Source organism: Monodon monoceros, unplaced genomic scaffold, assembly GCF_005190385.1.
Source record: "Monodon monoceros isolate NGI ecotype Baffin Bay Population unplaced genomic scaffold, NGI_Narwhal_1 Super_Scaffold_8, whole genome shotgun sequence".
Lineage (NCBI taxonomy): Eukaryota > Metazoa > Chordata > Mammalia > Artiodactyla > Monodontidae > Monodon > Monodon monoceros.
The window spans coordinates 13,010,168-13,023,499 of record NW_021703785.1 but is presented as its reverse complement, the minus strand read 5'-3'; the positions used below and the strand labels follow the sequence as shown (position 1 = coordinate 13,023,499).

At 41.3% G+C, this 13,332-nt stretch overlaps 1 pseudogene; it reads left to right on the top strand.

The window, feature by feature from the left end:
* LOC114888406 overlaps nucleotides 1-12,113 on the top strand; it is a 43,715-nt pseudogene extending 31,602 nt beyond the window's left edge.
* Nucleotides 12,114-13,332: the final 1,219 nt, after the last annotated feature.

Below are 13,332 nucleotides of genomic sequence, written 5' to 3'. Positions count from 1 at the left end.
CAGGAACTACGAACCTGCAGCCTGTGAAAAGGAGACCCCAAACACAGTAAGTTAAGCAAAATGAGAAGACACACAAATATGAAGCAGATGGAAGCAAGGTAAAAACCCACCAGACCAAGATAATGAAGAGGAAACAGGCAGTCTACCTGAAAAAGAATTCAGAGTAATGACAGTAGAGATGATCCAAAATCTTGAAAATAGAATGGGGAAAATACGAGAAATGTTTAACAAGGACCTAGAAGAATAAAGAGCAAACAAACAATGATGAACAACATAATAAGTGAAATTAAAAATTCTCTAGAAGGAATCAATAGCAGAATAACTGAGGCAGAAGAATGGATAAGTGACCTGGAAGATAAAATAGTGGAAATAACTACTGCAGAGCAGAATAAAGAAAAAAGAATGAAAAGAATTGAGGACAGTCTCAGAGACCTCTGGGACAACATTAAATGCACCAACATTCGAATTATAGGGGTCACAGAAGAAGAACAGAAAAAGAAAGGGACTGAGAAATATTTGAAGAGATTATAGTTGAAAATATCCCTAACATGGAAAAGGAAATAGTCAACCAAGTCCAGGAAGTGCAGAGAGTCCCATACAGGATAAATCCAAGTAGAAACATGCTAAGACACATATTAATCAAATTATCAAAAATTAAATACAAACAAAAATAATTAAAAGCAGCAAGGGAAAAGCAACAAATAACATACAAGGGGATCCCTTTAAGGTTAACAGCTGATCTTTCAGCAGAAACTCTGCAAGCCAAAAGAGAGTGGCAGGACATATTTAAAGTGATAAAAGGGGAAAAACTACAACTAAGATTACTCTACCCAGCAGGATCTTATTCAGATATGATGGAGAAATTAAAACCTTTACAGACAAGCAAAAGCTGAGAGAATTCAGCACCACCAAACCAGCTTTACAACAAATGCTAAAGGAACTTCTCTAGGCAGGAAACACAAGAGAAGGAAAAGACCTATAATAACAAACCCAAAACAATTTAAAAAATGGTAATAGGAACATACATATTGATAGCTACCTTAAATGTAAATGGATCAAATGCTCCCACCAAAAGACACAGACTGGCTGAATGGATACAAAAACAAGACCCATATGTATGCTGTCTCTAAGAAACCCACTTCAGACTTAGGGACACATACAGACTGAAAGTAAGGGAATGGAAAAAGATATTCTATGCAAACGGAAATCAAATGAAAGCTGGAGCAGCAATTCTCATATAAGGCAAAAGGCAAAATAGACTTTAAGATAAAGACTATTTCAAGACAAAGAAGGACACTACATAATGATCAAGGGATCAATCCAAGAAGAAGATATAATAATTGTAAATATTTATGCACCCAACATAGGAGCACCTCAATACATAAGGCAAATGCTAACAGCCATAAAAGGGGAAATCAACAGTAACAAAATAATAGTAGGGGACATTAACACCCCACTTTCACCAATGGACAGATCATCCACAATGAAAATAAATAAGGAAACACAAGCTTTAAATGACACATTAAACAACGCGGACTTAGTTGATATTTATAGGACATTCCATCTAAAAACAACAGAATACACTTTCTTCTCAAGTGCTTATGGAACATTCTCCAGGATAGATCATATCTTGGATCACAAATCAAGCCTTGGTAAATTTAAGAAAATTGAAATCATATCAAGTATCATTTCCGAGCACAACGCTATGACACTAGGTATCAATTACAGGAAAAAAAAACTGTAAAAAATACAAACACATAGAGGCTAAACAATACACTACTAAATAACCAAGAGATCACTGAAGAAATCAAGGAGGAAATCAAAAAATACCTAGAAACAAATGGCAATGAAAGCATGATGACCCAAAACCTATGGGATGCAGCAAAAGCAGTTCTAAGAGGGGAGTTTATTGCAATCAATCCTACCTCAAGAAACAAGAAAAATCTCAACTAAACAACCTAACCTTGCACCTAAAGCAATTAGAGAAAGAAGAATTTTTAAAAACCCCAAAGTTAGCAGAAGGAAAGAAATCATAAAGATCAAAACAGAAATAAAGGATAAAGAAATGAAGGAAATGATAGCAAAGATCAATAAAACTAAAAGATGGTTCTTTGAGGAGATAAACAAAATTGATAAATCATTAACAAGACTCATCAAGAAAAAAAGGGAAAAGACTCAAAATGAAAAAGGAGAAGTAACAACTGACACTGCAGAAATACAAAGGATCATGAGAGATTACTACAAGCAGCTTTATGCCAATAAAACGGACAACCTGGAAGAAATGGACAAATTCTTAGAAAAGCACAACATTCTGAGACTGAACCAGGAAGAAATACAAATTATAAACAGACCAATGACAAGCACTGAAATTGAAACTGTGATTAAAAATCTTCCAAGAAACAAAAGCCCAGGACCAGATGGCTTCACAGGCAAATTCTATCAAACATTTAGAGAAGAGCTAACATCTACCCTTTGCAAACTCTTCCAAAATATAGCAGAGGGAGGAACACTCCCAAACTCATTAAATGAGCCCACCATCACCCTGATACCAAAACCAGGCAAAGATATCACAAAAAAAGGAAATTACAGACCAATATCACGGCTCAACATAGATGCAAAATCCCTCAATAAAATACTAGCAAACAGAATCCAACAGCACATTAAATGGATCATACACCATGATCAAGTGGGGTTTATCCCAGGAATGCAAGGATTCCTCATTATATGCAAATCAATCAATGCAATAAACCATATTAACAAACTGAAGGATAAAAACCAGATGATCATCTCAATAGATGCAGGAAAAGCTTTTGACAAAATTCAACACCCACTTATGATAAAAACTCTCCAGAACATAGGCATAGAGGGAAATTACCTCAGTATAATAAAGGCCATATATGACAAACCCACAGCAAACATCATTCTCAGTGTTGAAAAGATGAAACCATTTCCACTAAGATCAGGAACAAGACAAGGTTGCCCACTCTCACCACTATTGTCAACATAGTTTTGGAAGTTTTAGCTACAGCCATCAGAGAAGAAAAAGAAATAAAAGGAATCCCAAATGGAAAAGAAGAAGTGAAAGTGTCACTGTTAGCAGATGACATGATACTATACATAAAGAAACCTAAAGATGTTACCAGACAACTACTAGAGCTAATCAATGAATTTGGTAAAGTAGCAAGGTACAAAATTAATGCACAGAAATCTCTTGCATTCCTATACATTAATGATGAAAAATCTGAAAGTGAAATTAAGAAAACACTCCCATTTACCATTGCAACAAAAAGAATAAAATATCTAAGAATAAACCTACCTAAGGAGACAAAAGACCTGTATGCAGAAAATTATAAGGCACTGATGAAAGAAATTAAAGATGATACAAACAGATGGAGAGATATACTATGTTCTTGGAATGGAAGAATCAACATTGTGAAAATGACTATACTACCCCAAGCAATCTACAGATTCAATGAAATCCCTATCAAACTACCAATGGCAATTTTCACAGAAGTAGAACAAAAAAATTCACAATTCGTATGGAACCACAAAACACCCTGAATAGCAAAAGCAATCTTGAGAAAGAAAAATGGAGCTGGAGGAATCAGGCTCCCTGTCTTAAGACTATACTACAAAGCTACATTAATCAAGACAGTATGGTACTGGCACAAAAACAGAAGTATAGATCAATGGAACAGGATAGAAAGCCCAGAGATAAACCCACGCACATATGGACACCTTATCTTTGATAAAGGTGGCAGGAATGTACAGTGGAGAAAGGACAGCCTCTTCAATAAATGGTGCTGGGAAAACTGGACAGGTACATGTAAAAGTATGAGATTAGAACACTTGCTAACACCGTACACAAAAATAAACTCAAAATGGATTAAAGACCTAAATGTAAGGCCAGACACTATAAAACTCTTAGAGGAAAACATAGGCAGAACATTCTATGACATAAATCACAGCAAGATCCTTTTTGACCCACCTCCTAGAGAAGTTGAAATATAAACAAAAATAAACAAATGGGACCTAATGAAACTTAAAAGCTTTTGCACAGCTAAGGAAACCATAAACAAGATGAAAAGACAATCCTCAAAATGGGAGAAAATATTTGCAAATGAAGCAACTGACAAAGGATTAATCTCCAAAATTTACAAGCAGGTCATGCAGCTCAATATCAAAAAACAAAAACCCAATCCAAAAATGGGTAGAAGACCTAAATAGACATTTCTCCAAAGAAGATATACAGGCTGCCAACAAACACATGAAAGGATGCTCAACATCACTAATCATTAGAGAAATGTAAATCAAAACTACAGTGAGGTATCATCTCACACCAGTCAGACTGGCCATCATCAAAATATCTACAAACAATAAATGCTGGAGAAGGTGTGGAGAAAAGGGAACCCTCTTGCACTGCTGCTGGGAATGTAAATGGATACAGCCACTATGGAGAACAGTATGGAGGTTCCTTAAAAAACTACAAATAGAACTACCATAGGACCCAGCAATCCCACTACTGGGCATATACCCTGAGAAAACCATAATTCAAAAAGAGTCATGTACCACAATGTTCACTGCAGCTCTATTTACAGTAGCCAGGACATGGAAGCTACCTAAGTGTCCATCAACAGATGAATGGATAAAGAAGATGTGGCACATATATACAATGGAATATTACTCAACGATAAGAAGAAACAAAATTGAGTTATTTGTAGTGAGGTGGATGGACCTAGAGTCTGTCATACACAGTGAAGTAAGTCAGAAAGAGAAAAACAAATACCATATGCTTACACATATATATGGAATGTAAAAAAAAAAAAGAAAAAAAAAGGGTTATGCAGAACCTAGGGGCAGGACGGGAATAAAGACACAGACCCACTAGAGAATGGACTTGAGGACCCGGGCAGGGGAAGGGTAAGCTGGGACAAAGTGAGAGAGTGGCATGGACATATATATACCACCAAATGTAAAACAGATAGCTAGTGGGAAGCAGTCGCATAGCACAGGGAGATCATCTTGGTGCTTTGTGACCACCTAAAGGGGTGGGATAGGGAGGGTGGGAGGGAGACGCTAAAGGGAGGAGATATGGGGATATATGTATATGTATAGCTGATTCACTTTGTTATACAGCAGAAACTAACACAACATTGTAAAGCAATTATACTCCAATAAAGGTGTTAAAAAAAATGGGTCTCTTACAAACAATAAAAACCAGAAGAAGAAAAAAAAAACCAAAAAAACTTATGCACACCAATCAGCTCTATCAAGACCAGAGGTTCTCAGGGAATTCCTTGGTTGGCCAGTGGTTAGGGCTCCACACTTTCACTGTCGAGAGCTCAGGTGCAATCCCTGGTCAGGGAACTAAAGATCTTGCAAGGTGTGCGGTGCGGTCAAAGAACAAAATAGACCAGCGATTCTCAACATCTGTCCTACTGATATTTGCGGCTGGAATATTCTTTGTTGCAAGGACCCGTTATGTGCATTGTTGGATGTTTAGCAGCATCTCTGGTTTTTACCCACTAGATGCCAGTAGCACTCCTTCCCTGGTGAGGACCACCAAAATTGTCTCCAGACATTACCAATGTTCCCTGGGGAGCATGTTCACTCCCAGTTGCGAACCCCTAATCTACACACACACATTTCCTTAATACTTTAACTTCTGCAATAATAAAAAATGTTTTTTTAAAAATTAAAAGCATTCCTTAAGATGTGCTTAAAATAACTAAAAATAAATGTATTTAAATATCTGAAAAACATTCCAAAACTATATCAAGATCAAAGATACGGAAGGGTGAAGGGTTCCCATTTCTTATATAATGAAACAACTTTCATTATGAGCTGATGTGGATTTATATCAGTGCTAAGTAAAGAGTCAAACTGTTAGGTTTCAAGGCAAGATTAATTTAAGCTTCCTAGAGTTCCTTCCTCTGAAGCAACAGGACAAGCTTTTGATATGCAAAACAGACCCTAATAGAACCAGAAAAAATGGAAAGTGTAGTTGGAAGAACAAGCAGCGTCCCCAGTTTCAAAGCGTTCTCTGGTGTTTCAGATGCATGAGTTTCAGAAACCACTGGGGTCCTCTTGAACTTAACCGCTGAGTGTATCCATGTTTCTGTGCCAGGAAGAGGTCTCCTTGCTCATTCCTACAACATTCCCCAAATCAGAGGAACGAGTGACTTCACATGTCTTTTCTCACTTCCTCTCAGTTAAGTCCTGTGTAAACTGAGATTTTCCCAAGATCCTAAAGCCTCGCGTAGAGGCCAAAAGAAAGAAACTTCACGGAGGGTAAGAGGTCTTAGTATGGCGTCCAGGGTCAGGGGCAGAAGAGGGGCCCTGAGAAGGGGAACAGCAGAAGGACCAAGTCCTCCTACTAGTGACACCTCTGGAGGAATATCCATCAAACATCTTTTTTCTTATTGTGTAGGTAATGAAGCCCATTTTAGGACCTCCAAGTGCGGAAAAGAATAAAAAGAGGATCCATTTATCCTGCCTTTCTGTATCACCATCTATGTTGCATAAATTCTTTAGGTTTGCCTATTTTTGACCTTTATATAAATTGAATCAACTGCATATATTTCTTTATTATTTGGTGTTGGAAATCAACATTAAGTTTTAAGATCCATTTATGTCAATGCGTGTAGCTATAATTTTTCACTGCTGTCTAATATTCTACTGTAAGAATACATCACACTTATTTACTCATTCCACCGTTGGTTTTGTGTTTCTAGTGTTACCTATTACAGAAAAGGCTTCTATGACTATTTTTATGTGTCCTTGATGCAAGTATTCAAGAATTTTTCTTACCTCTCACATATGAGGGTGAAAAGGCTGGATTTTAGGGGATATATGTCTCCAGGTGCCTAGATAATGTCATATTGTTTCCCAGATTGTTTGTACCATGAACTCTTGCCAGCCCACCGTCCTCACCAACACTTGGCATTGATCAGGCATTTGAATATTTACCAATCTGATAGCAGGAAAATGTAGTTCATTGTGGTTTTAATTTACATTTCCATTATTACTAAAAAGCTTGTCATTTTTTTCGGATTTTAATTGGATATTTATGTTTCCCCTTTGGTCAAAATCCTGTGTCCATTTTGCTTCATTATTTGTCATTTTCGTATTGATTCATGTGTGTTTTTTGTATATTCTGGATACAAAGTCTTTCTCCAGTTATAGGTAGGTTTGTGTGTGAGTGTGTGTGTATGTGTGCCAGCTAGTGGTTTGTCTCGGTCTCTGTAGAGTTTTTTGGTGAACAATAGTTCTTCATTCTAATGTAGTCAAACTTACCGCCTGCGAGACCCTTTCCACAGCAGCGGCACCACTGTGAACATCCCCACCAGCAATGTATGAGGTGGTCTCCAGCTGCCCACGTAGTATCTGGTGCATAGGATGTTCTCAAAAAATATGTATGGAAGACCAGAAGAACAGGGAAACGGGCATTCATATATAAGTTCGTGTTGGCTGTGAAAGAGTCGAATTTAGAGAAGAGTGTGACTGTGGCTCCTCCAGCATTAGGCAGGGGCCAGGCTACGGCACCCAGAGTCTACCGATGTCTGGATGGCTTTGTGCACGCAGCCCCTCCAGTTCAATCTGGATTTTCTCTATTTAGCCTTCAGGTTTCTGTTTTGGTTTCATGGAGTCAAATCTGAATATACAGGAGCAGGGATGTTCAGACTTCTTGAGACTCTGGTCCCAATACTTCCCAACACTGGAAGGCCACGTCACATAAATGTACACACACACACGCACACATGCACGCACACACGCATGCATATATCCACTTTGTGATAAAGTTTTTGAGATCATGAACACCTAGAAATACGTTTCAGAAAGCAAAAAAGGGAGCGCCATAGCCCTATCCACGTGCATTGATTCTCTGGAAGCGTGTTTCTGCTTGGATAACACACCTTCCCCTCCCCTTGGTCTAGCCTGGGTGACAACCTGGAGGCCTGGGCTTTGCCTGGATGGCTGGCTTGGGGGGAAAGTGGCCAACATTCATCCAGCTACCAGTAGACATATTTATTCACCTGAAGTCTCCTAATCCCGACAACTGGGAGTGTATCTGTAGAACAGCCCCTCGTTAAATTAAGTGACAGCAGCGAGGTGGGCCCGACCTATCCAGCCGAGAGCAGTGAGGACGGACCCTGCTGCTCTGGGCTGGGATGACACTGGTGATGCAGATCCTGGTTCCCACCCTTGCCAGAACCCCAGTCTACCTCCTTCCGCTGTCTTCCTGACCTCTCACCCTTAGCATCCCCAGTGGTTCCCAACCCCTGCCATCTTTGCCTGCAACCTTCTCACCACCAAGCTCATCTAACTTGCCTAATTCTGCCAGCTCTTGGCTTGGGCACGGCACTTCCTTCCAGAAGTCTTTCCTGATTCCCAAAGTCAGGCCTCCACTCTGTTTTCACGTGCCACATATCCCTCTTTATTTCTTCTACTTCAAATCGCTTGTGTATCCGTGTCCTTCTCTAAGTGAAAAGCTCCACGGAGGGAGGAAACATGTCCTGGTTGTTCACTCACGTGGGGGGAATTCAATAAGTGTTTGCTGAATGAATGAACAAATGACGTTCTTTTCCAGTTAAGAGCAGACCCAGCCTGAGCCCTTTGGGAAACACCAGCAAGTGGCATCTCAGGACCCAGAAGAGAAAACAACGGACTTCTGTGTGATCGCTGTCACATGCAGACTTCTCCCAATGAAAACTCCTTCACATCTGTGATTAATCAATCCAAAGAGAAGTCTTCTGTTTTCTTAACTGAAAAACTGTTAAAATTGTTTGCTGTCATGAGGAGGGTAAATTAGATCATGCTCTGGTGTGCCACAGATGGGTTACAGGTGTGACGTCGGCCCCTTCAGTTCAGCGTGAGAAGGCCTGGGGCAGCTGGACCCCTGCCCAAGGCTGCCGGCCATGCACAGCCTCATCTACTTACCCCAGTGTGTCATGCAAACATTAGCATGGGACGTCTATGGTGGGTTTGAAAAAGCTTGCAAGCACTCATGGCCACTATGTTGGCAGACTGGCCTGTATTACTAATTATTATTTTTAGCCATTATTAGTTCTTATGTAGACGTGTCTTTAGAAGGGAAATCTAAGGAAGCATCATATTTTCAGGCTCTACAGAGCTTAGCAGCAGTCCTATCCTCTTGGAGACCTGGGATTTCTCCAAATTTTAAAATAGAAGAAAATGGGCGTGCATGTTATTATGAGCAGTAGTAGTAGTTGTAGGAGTAGTTGTAGTACTAATAGTAAGACTAGTAAGTAGTAGAAGTAGTCCTGGTAGCAGTAGTAATAAACATATTTCCAAGGCAAAAATTGTAGATGGAACGAAATGTCTAATCTTATATTTTTCATACGTGGTTCCCCAAGAGCTCAGGGGGTCAAGAGCTAGAAGCCATCAGCTACAAACAAGGAATTTCCTTAAAATCTTGTGCTTTGTCTTAAAAATCCATGTAAAATGTACTCGCTACTCCATAATTCATCAGTGTCATTTCTTTCTCCTTCCCCCACAAAAAATAAAAGCTGTGAGTTATAAATATGTTCCTGGAACATAGGCCAAGTTCATCCTGGGGCTTCAAGAATGCCCCTGCCCTGCCCCCTCACTTCCAAGCACCCTGCAGGGGCTGTGCATTCCTGTATAGTTTTATTTCTCCACCTGGTATGAAATAAAAGACAAGCCACAGAAATTCAGTGTTAATAGGGAAAATAGTGCATGGGACAAAAAAACACGCAATAAACAAACAGAAAACCAGAATGGAGTGGTTACTTATGTATTTATTTTTAAAGAAATAGGAGCGGGAGTTTTCTCTAAGCTGGGATGACAGCATTTGGGGCGTTGCAGCTGGACCTCCCCGCATCTCACCGTAACTCCAGAACGGCTGGGAACATTGTCCTGACAGCATAGCGGTCTGTCAGAGGCCCATCATTGTTTATCATACTCACTTTCAATTATGCTTGGCATGTGCTCTCAGTCTGGAAACTCTGCAAGATACCATCTCTGACTGCAACTTGGCCACCTCTGACTAAGTGGGTTTGATTAGTGTTTGATTGGTATTTTAGCACCAGTTCAAGAGTGGATATCATTTGGGCCTTCTCAGATAATGTGAGGTACAGTGTCTTCATGAAACTAGTGTAGCCCTCCAGGTGCCACGTGCAGAGGGAGAGATCTGGGAAAGATGCTAATTTATTTTTGGCAGTAGATCTGACTTTCTTAGCTGGTGAATATAATAATCAGGCTGAATCCTAACTTTCTGATGGCTGCCCTGATTCTGTATTGACTCAGCTTTCCTGGTTTCTTCCTCCCACTATATGTAAGGTGCCATCCGAAATCCTGGAAAAGATGCTTGGTCCATCTCCTTTGATTGTTTCTAGAGAACTATCCTCATTTGGACAAATAGCTCAGACTGTCATCCATAAAATAAGAGAATGGGGTCATATAATCTCTAAGGTGCCTTCCAGTTTGTTTGTTTTGGAAGTTTGAAATTTTCCATTAGATCGTCTGAGACGCAGAGATGCTTCACAGCCCCATGTCGATAAAGCAATCCTTGAAATATTTTATGAGCTGAAGATCACAGTGACATAGAAGAATGTCATAAGTCAATATCCAAACTAGTCAGGACTGAAATGTCCACCCACTTCTTACCAGTAAAGAACCAAACTAAAACTCCTTGAGGACTGATTCAGACTGAAAGAAAGTTTGCTTGAAGAAAATGGCGAATGATAAAAAAAACAAAACAAAACAAAACCAAACACAAAAACAGAGGGCGAGGACATTTTTGGAGGTGATGGATACGTTTATGGCATTGATTATAATGATTCTTTCGCACATACTTACATCCAGACACATCAAGTTGTATACATTAAATACCTACAGCTTTTTGGGTGTCAATCTTACCTCAATAAAGCAGATAAAAAAAATTTTAAAGGTACCACCAGCTTATTAAGTGGGACCTCAGGAACTCAGACCAGAGAATATAAAAATGTTCACGTCCCCTGGACCCTGCCAGGCATGGGATGAACCAGCTCAGTTTGTAGTGTTCCTTCCTCAGCAACATAAACCGTGCATCTTGGGAGGGCAAGGCTGACTCTTTGGTAAATTTCACCCATGGTCAGATTTTTAAAACTTGAAGGCCTGTTTTGAGAACACAGCTCTAAAGCCTTTGACATAATTTGGAGGAGGATAGAAGCCAGGTAGCTTCTGGAGAATAGGTCCGGGGACCTGGCATGCTGAGGGCTACAGGGTAGGAGTTGGGAGCTAGTCTCTAGTAGCTTTGCTTGAGGAGAAATGCATGGTGCCCTTGGGGGGGGAGATGGTCCCATAGTCTACTCCTACTTAACAAGAGCAAATAGTAACAAAAGCTTGTACTCAGAATGTGAGAGCTGAGACGGAACTCAAAGTTCACCTCAGTCACCCCGCATTTGGAAAATGTAGAGCACCAAGGCCCAGCGCGACTGAGTATGTGGTCCAACCCCACAGCTAAGGAATGAAAGAGACAGGTGTATACTGAAGTCAGAAAGGCCCTCATTGCAAACCTGGCCGGGGCTCTCCCTAGTTATGCTCCCTTCAGTAATGTCCCCAGTCTCCCCTGAGCCTCAGGTTCCTCATCTACAAAACAGGAGTGGTCCCCCTGCTTCTAAGGGTTCCTGAACAGACTACATTCAAGTACATTGCTCGGTGGTGCTGGGAAGGCACTTGCTATTTTCTTGCCCTCCCCTTCTCTTATCATTTCGATTTAATCGAAGCGCCAGGAGGTCAGTGATTTCCTTTTGTCAACGTGCTCTGGTTGCAGTCTGGTGTTGCATAACCTGCTGGCTGAGGATACAGGTCCCCTGGGAGCCGTGGTGATGCGACCAGACACGCCGGCGCGGGCGGGCTTTCCGCCCAGCAGAGGGCAGCAGAGCACGGCCCGGGCTCCTCGCAGCCTTGTTTGCGCGCTGCCAGCCGTGCTGTTTCCCTTCCGGAGAGGCCTAACGAGCTATCAATCCTTGCAGCGTGTTCTTTTCAGTGGAGCATTTTTCCTGTCTCATTTCAGTGCGGACACGATGTTTTGGCAATTTTTTTTTAAAGTTTCTGCTTCCGTTGGTTCGGTTCCTTTTGAGGGGTAATCACTGCATTTATTAGGCATCTTCCCTCCCCCGTGCACCAGGCACCCGTGCAAGGCACCTGATAGCCATTATCACAGTTACTCCCGATTTAGAGACGATGGCTGTGTCATTCGGAGGAGTTGAGTAACGCATAAGAGGCAAAGGCTCTTTCTAAACCAAGGATGGGGCTGGGATGACGAAGGGGGGGAGGTATTTGATTTTACGATGTCTGCCTCCCTTCTGTCTAAACATATTGGACATTTATTAAGTGCTCGATGCAAGTTAGGAGCTTTTATAAATGCAGGGGAACAGGAAACAAGAATATGGAAAGCCTTCTTACTTTTTTTTTTTTTTTTTTTTTGCGGTGCACGGGCCTCTCACGGCTCTGGCCTCCCCCGCTGCGGAGCACAGGCTCCGGACACGCAGGCTCAGCGGCCATGGCTCACGGGCCCAGCTGCTCCGCGGCATGTGGGATCTTCCCAGACCGGGGCACGAACCCGTATCCCCTGCATCGGCAGGCGGACTCTCAACCACTGCGCCACCAGGGAAGCCCCTTCTTCTTAATTTTGTAAGATTTTTTTCTGCTTTGAGCAACTGATTTGGGAGGCGATGCTGCCTGTTAGGAATGGAGGTCTCAGACCCCAACCTAGATCTGCTGTAACAGAACCTGATGCTTCACAAGCTCCCCAGGTGAATTCTGTGCGCTTTCAAATGTGAGAAGCAAGGCCCTGGAGGGCAGCCAGCAGCTGACTTCAAATATTTGGAGGGCCAGTATTTGAAAAAGAGAATGTATTTGTTTTGCTTTGCTCTAAAAGGCAGGTTTAGGTTTAATTAACATAAGCCACAAGAGAAGGAGTTTTCCAAATCCTTAAGGAGCAGAGGATTTGGAGTTGGACCTTATCCCAAACCTTACTAGCCTTCTACTAGTCACCCGGCTGAGTTGACACTGGAGGAGTCCAGCTAAACCCCTTCTCTCTGATTCTTATTATCAATAAAATGGGAATGTTGCTATCTAAACAACTAAAGCTGTTTTTCTATAAATGAGACAATGAATTTGAAAATACCATACAAATGTCAGTTGTAACTTGTGACCATTTGCAGTGTCCAAGATGGAACGTGTGTCGCCCTGTGTGGGAGGGCTTAGCATGGATTGATGGACAGTGTGAATGGATTCAGGGAAGTATGTTCGGGGCTGTTAAGAAACTTCAGTAGGGGGACGGGGATGATGAAAAGCTGGATG